Raw genomic sequence first — 6,101 nt, forward strand, 5'->3', positions numbered from 1 at the left:
TTTATCTTATTTCCTACTTTAATAGCTGTTTAAATATATATGTTGATGTTATTTAAAAAAAATAATGTTGGCACCCTTATAACTTATAACGGATAAATTAAAAAAAAATTAATAATTAATAAATCAAGATATATATCAAAATAAAAAATACCAAAAAGAATTTTCTTAATATAATTATTATTTTATGAATAATATTAAATAATGGATAATATTAAAAAAATCACTATGTATACAACTTTGTTTTATTATTTATATGTTTTACATTATTTTTATTCTACAACTTACTTTTTATAATTTCCCTTAAAAATTACAATACTAAATGATTTAATATATTAAAAATAATTACTATATTAAGTATTAATTAATTTATTAGACATATAAATCACAAAAATTGTAATCAGAATATAATTAAAGAAATAGGAGTTTATGTTGCTCTTGGAATGATTCCTTTTAAAAATTAAACATTATCAATAATAATAAACAGATTTGTAACTAAGTACTTTTTATGATAGATACTTAAAGCAGTGATATTATCTATACTTTACCTAATTGTGGCGCAGCTATCCTATTTTAGGTTTTTAACAAATAGTATTCAATATGAGCTTTAATTTAATAAATGTCAATCCTCGGAATATTTCTGGAAAATTTTCATGCAAAATTAGAAATTTTTCTAGTGGGCAGGTTAAGGGAAAGATTTTTAATTAAAATATATACATCAAGAAAGAAGAATAGCAAAGTATTTGTAAAAAAATATTATTTTGATAGACACAAACAAATAAATTATCACATAATAATAATCACATCATAATAACGTTAAAATTTTCAACATTGCATCGAAGCGAAAATGTTTAAAAAATGTTAACATTTATTGATTTTAAAAGTTGTAATTTTATGTGGGACTTTGACCATTTATAGGGAACAAGGAATTTTTTAAGGGTAATATTTTCAACTAAATAGTATTTGTGATCTTTTGACGTATCTTTGAAAATAATCGGTTCGTTGAAACCTGAGAAAAAGTTAATATTAATATCTTTTTAGCTTCACTTCAAAACTAAAATACCTCAAATTTTACCGGACGCTAACTTTACTTTATTTCAATTTTATTAATATTTTACTTAAATAATTTCTAGTGTATAACTTCTATAATGAACTCTCATTTTATTTTTATTCAATTGACCCATTATCGGTTTTAATCATCCATCGTTTACAGCGTTATAACTTTGTCTTCTCATCCAGCGTCATCTTCATTTAAATATTTCGGTTACTAATTTTTAATTTTTATATTTTAAAAGCAGTATATTTTTATTTTATATCTTTAACATTTTTAGTAATACAGAAAACATTTACATTTGTATTCTTTAATATATAAGCGCAACAAGAATACAATTTTGGGAGCTAAATATTTTCCCATAACCTAAAATATATTTTCCTATTAGATAATAAATAATTTTATAAAAATGATATTTATATTTTAATAGGTTAACATTGATGTTTATGCATAATCAGCAATATCTTCATTGAGAGAAATAATCTTGTAAAGTAACGCCATCACAGTGAACGAACTTCCATTGTTGTTGTAAATACGTTCCCACTTATCGTATATTTGGATAAATATTTATAATCCCTTCAATTCGTGTCACAAATACTGAGAACCGTCGGGAGGATAACTAATAACAAAAGCCGAAATACTTGTACAAGTACAATGTTCCTACTGCTCGACAAATTTAGACAAATAATAAATATTCGTCAATTAGACGAGTAATGGGAACCTGACTTAATTGAAACATTAGATTCATTGTACATATGCAAATTTAAGCAACAGAAAATATTGTTAAATGGACGTTTAATTGTATAATAAACATATTTCTGAAGGTAGTTCTTAGGGACAATTTTCATAAATTAAATATGTACTTATAATTATTTCTATCCGGTTAGATAAAAAAAGAACTAAATAGAATTATGAATGGTCGATAGCTAGTTGTGTAATATTATATTTTAAAATATTAGAATCTAAAGATTTAGACAAGGCGCGTAGCGGGATAGTATTAGCTAAATTTAATTATTTCAATGTGAAGCATTGAAATAATAAAATAACGAAAAATAAATGTTTCATTCCTTTATTTTATTTTAATACGTTAAGTTTTTTATTGGTTTTTATTTATTGATTGGGTAATGAATAAGTTTTTTTTTAAATATGGTGTACCTTCATTTTTTTGCAAATAATTTCTGTTTGCTATTTAAGTTGTAATAAACTTGTTAATTAAGTTGAATTATAAAATCTAACTATAAAATACAAGAGTAATTATATCATTTTTCTCTCAATTTAATTGTTAGTTTGTATTTACAATAAAAACGATAGTGATGCAGTTTTCAAGAATTTTATTATCTAAAATAATTATAGACTAAAAATACTTAATAACTTATTTTGAACATTGACGTCATGCTCGTTTAATTTATGCTTGAAAAATCATGTGTATGCAATTAAACAAATATGCAGGCGTGATTTTTACAATAATTGCTTATAGATAACCACTTGATCATATATTAATTTACAGAAATATCAAGTTAGAAAACAATAATTTGATTATGAATGTAATTTATGTTTATATTTTCTTAGTAAAATATTATTGCGAAAACTAAAAAGTTGTAAATCGTTTTAACAAAGACAATCTACATTGTTTTTATTGAGAGAAGTAATTATAGTTTTGTCATAAGATTTCAGGAGTAATTCTTAGTAGATACTTTTTGATATATGTCATTTTGGTTAAATTGATTGTATAGTGAGCATAAACTCTTCCTCTTAATACAAATAGTGTAATTAATGTTTTATAAATAAATAATTATTTTCGAGAAAATATTGTTTGAAGTTGACGATTGGAATCTGATTGTGATTAAAATCACTATCGTAAATCACTTTGATGCAATTATGCGTAAAGGTTGATTGATTATTATAATTTAATAAAAAATTATTTAAATTATTAAAATTGTAATTTATCAAAAGCTATTGGTAACATTTTTATGAATTTGTGAAAACCCTCTTTCTTTAATATGCTTATTAGATGTACTATAAAATCTTTAAAAATCCGTCCTAATAGTATTTGTAATTACCAACACTTTTATGTTTTTATTTTAGGGGGTAATTTTTAAAAATCTGAGGTATTAACTTATATGTATCTAAAAGGTATAATCTGGCGGGTCCCATGCACAATCTGGGAGGGCCGAGGGAGATGCGGCGCAGATTCTTAATCGGTGTCGTACACTCGGTTCTCCTGTACGGGTTCCCAGTTTGGGTGGATACTATAGAGTACGCTTAGGGTGCAGAGACGGGCGGCGATCCGGACAGTTTCGGCGTACCGAACAGTGTATGGTGTGGCAGCGGTATCCTGTCGTCACTACCGCTCGCCGAGGAACTCGCCTACGGGCATGAGCTCCGTTGAGAAGGCGGCCGGCCCCTCGAACCCGAGGACCAGCTGGCGCTTAGGCGGATGACCATGCTCCGGTGGCGGACTCGCCTCTCGGAGGAATCAACGAGAGGCGAGTGGAGGCGCTGGTTTAGTCCGGTGTCTTAGGTTCTTGTTTTTGTGTTTTGTTTTGTGAGTTATTTTGCTAACCCTCCCTAACGGTTCCCACTCTGGATCCGGTTAACAGGAGGGGGCCACACCACGTTGCGATTCAGCTCTTGATTAATTTCAGGCTGATTCACAACGTGGTGGCGTGAATTATATATACACGGCGTGGGCCGCCCTGAAATAATGTCTAACGGCAGTTCCAGGGCGGTCCACAGTAATGCTGACCGCGTTATAAAAAAAAAAAAGGTTTGATCTATAATATAGGTATAAATAGTTGAAAAAACAAATTAAAGAAAATAATGTGATTATAGGATAAACAGTTATTATTTACACAAAAGTAGCATTTTTTTATTCAAATTCCGGTGTCGTCTACATACAAAAGAGAAATTATGAGAAAATTTTTTTTTCTCTGTAGAGTGTATTAACTTTTATTAAATATTTATTAAAAGGGCGCACAATTAAAAGAATATTTTCAACGGGTAAGTTAAAATATTTTGTTGAAAAAAAAAAATACTATTTCGAAGCTTTTGTAAATATCAAATAAATAATTGAAATTTTAATAAAAGAAATATCTAAAGTTTTCTCTAAAAAAATATTTTGATTTATTTGTTAAAAAAAAAAGTTAAAGCAATTTTAAGTAAAAAAATAACAACATTTTATGGTTTCTAAAATTCTTGATTTTTGGGATTTCTTTTATTAATTCTTTATAAAAATTCAATTTTGCAGCATAAAAAAAATTAATAAAATTAAGTGTGGTTAAATTTTTGAAATATAATGTATTACATTTTTTAGTTAAACATATTAGCTATTGAAATTTACACATATTTATCAAAATATGCACACTTTTTTTTTTGACATATCTTTTTTAAACGTAAATATTATATTGAAGAACATATATATATATATAATATGATATTATGAACAACTTAATATAATTTAATGAATGGTTATGTATATTATGTTATAATATAATCAATTTTTGTGTTGTATATTATAATAAACAGATGTATTCAGGCACGTAGCCAGAAAATGTTTATTGAAGGGGCCAACTATTTTGGGCCCTTGTATCATTTTCGATAATTTGTTTCCCATGAAAAGCTTGTGGGGGCTCTCTCCACTCCTCCTTAGACAGTATCCCATACTATGAATCTTACAAGTTCAAAATTTTACCATTTTTTGGTTAAAAACAAATTGTTTTCGTATAAAGTATACTAATTATTACAGTATTATAAAAAATGGATAGTACCTATAATTAAAAAAAAAAAAATACTTTCATCTTCACTATCGGGATGAATTTTTCATATTGTGAGAAATAAATAAAATAATGATGTGAACATAAGCTGATTAATTTTTCAACTTTTAAGCTATTAAGAAAAAATAATTTATACCTAAATACTAATAACAAATAAGTTATAAATAATTTTAAAATAAATATAAATTATAAACAATGTAAAATTTATTTTATTTAGAATTAAAAACAGTCCTGCCTTTTTTTAGTCATATTTTTATTACTATTATTTAGAACACACAAATAACAAATTAACAAAAACAAATAAATTACCTATTGTAACCACTAAATTATAAAAAGAAACAGATTAAAGATAAGATTTATCAAAAAAATGTTCATAGAGTATTACTCTATAGAATTTTGTTAATATATGTATATATATATTCCTACAGCCGCTGCATATGCCTTGCGTACAACGTTCCCCCCGCGCTTCGCCCGCCAACAAAACACAGCTATACCTCGTGCATGATACGTTTACGTACTTAAGTCGCTTTACATGTATATATATATTCTAATTACTATTAAAAATATATATTAACACGCTTTATTCTCATTAAGAGATATAGTGTATTCGTTCCGATTACAAAGGTATCGTCATTTTTCGTCACTACCACTATGTTCCGGTAGTGGGTAATTTACGCGCCTGCTGCTTTCCTTGGATGTGGTAGCCGTTTCTTAGACTCCCACTCCGGAATCGAACCCTGATTTCCCGTTACAACCATGATATTGATAGTAACTACTATCATAACATGAAACTAAAAACTGAAAAATAAATATAGTTAAAAAAAACACGCTTTTAAAGCACATCGAACTAAAAAGTTTAAAATATGCTTAAAACAATAATGAACGAAAAATACTAGTATTATTGTGATAAAAGCGTGGGTGCTTTGTGCCATATTTTTTGTATATTGAGCGCCCGACGCTTTTATCACAATAATACTAGTATTTTTCGTTCATTATTGTTTTAAGATTATTTTAAAAATTATTTTAAACTTTTTAGTTCGATGTGCTTTAAAAGCGTGTTTTTTTAGTTTTTCTAATCAACTAGATTCTAATCAATGCAGATACTTGGTAGTTTGTTATCATTTGTTGGACCAGAGTTAAAAAAAATTTACCTAAAACCACGTTTGGAGTAACTGCTATTCTATTTATTATTACGTCTAGAACGTTATCTTTTTCAAATAACGTTTTCTATGAATATAAAAATGAAAATACAGCCATAATAATGACTGTATTACTCAATA

This window comes from Daktulosphaira vitifoliae, unplaced genomic scaffold (assembly GCF_025091365.1).
Source record: "Daktulosphaira vitifoliae isolate Bord-2020 unplaced genomic scaffold, ASM2509136v1 Scaffold_2, whole genome shotgun sequence".
Lineage (NCBI taxonomy): Eukaryota > Metazoa > Arthropoda > Insecta > Hemiptera > Phylloxeridae > Daktulosphaira > Daktulosphaira vitifoliae.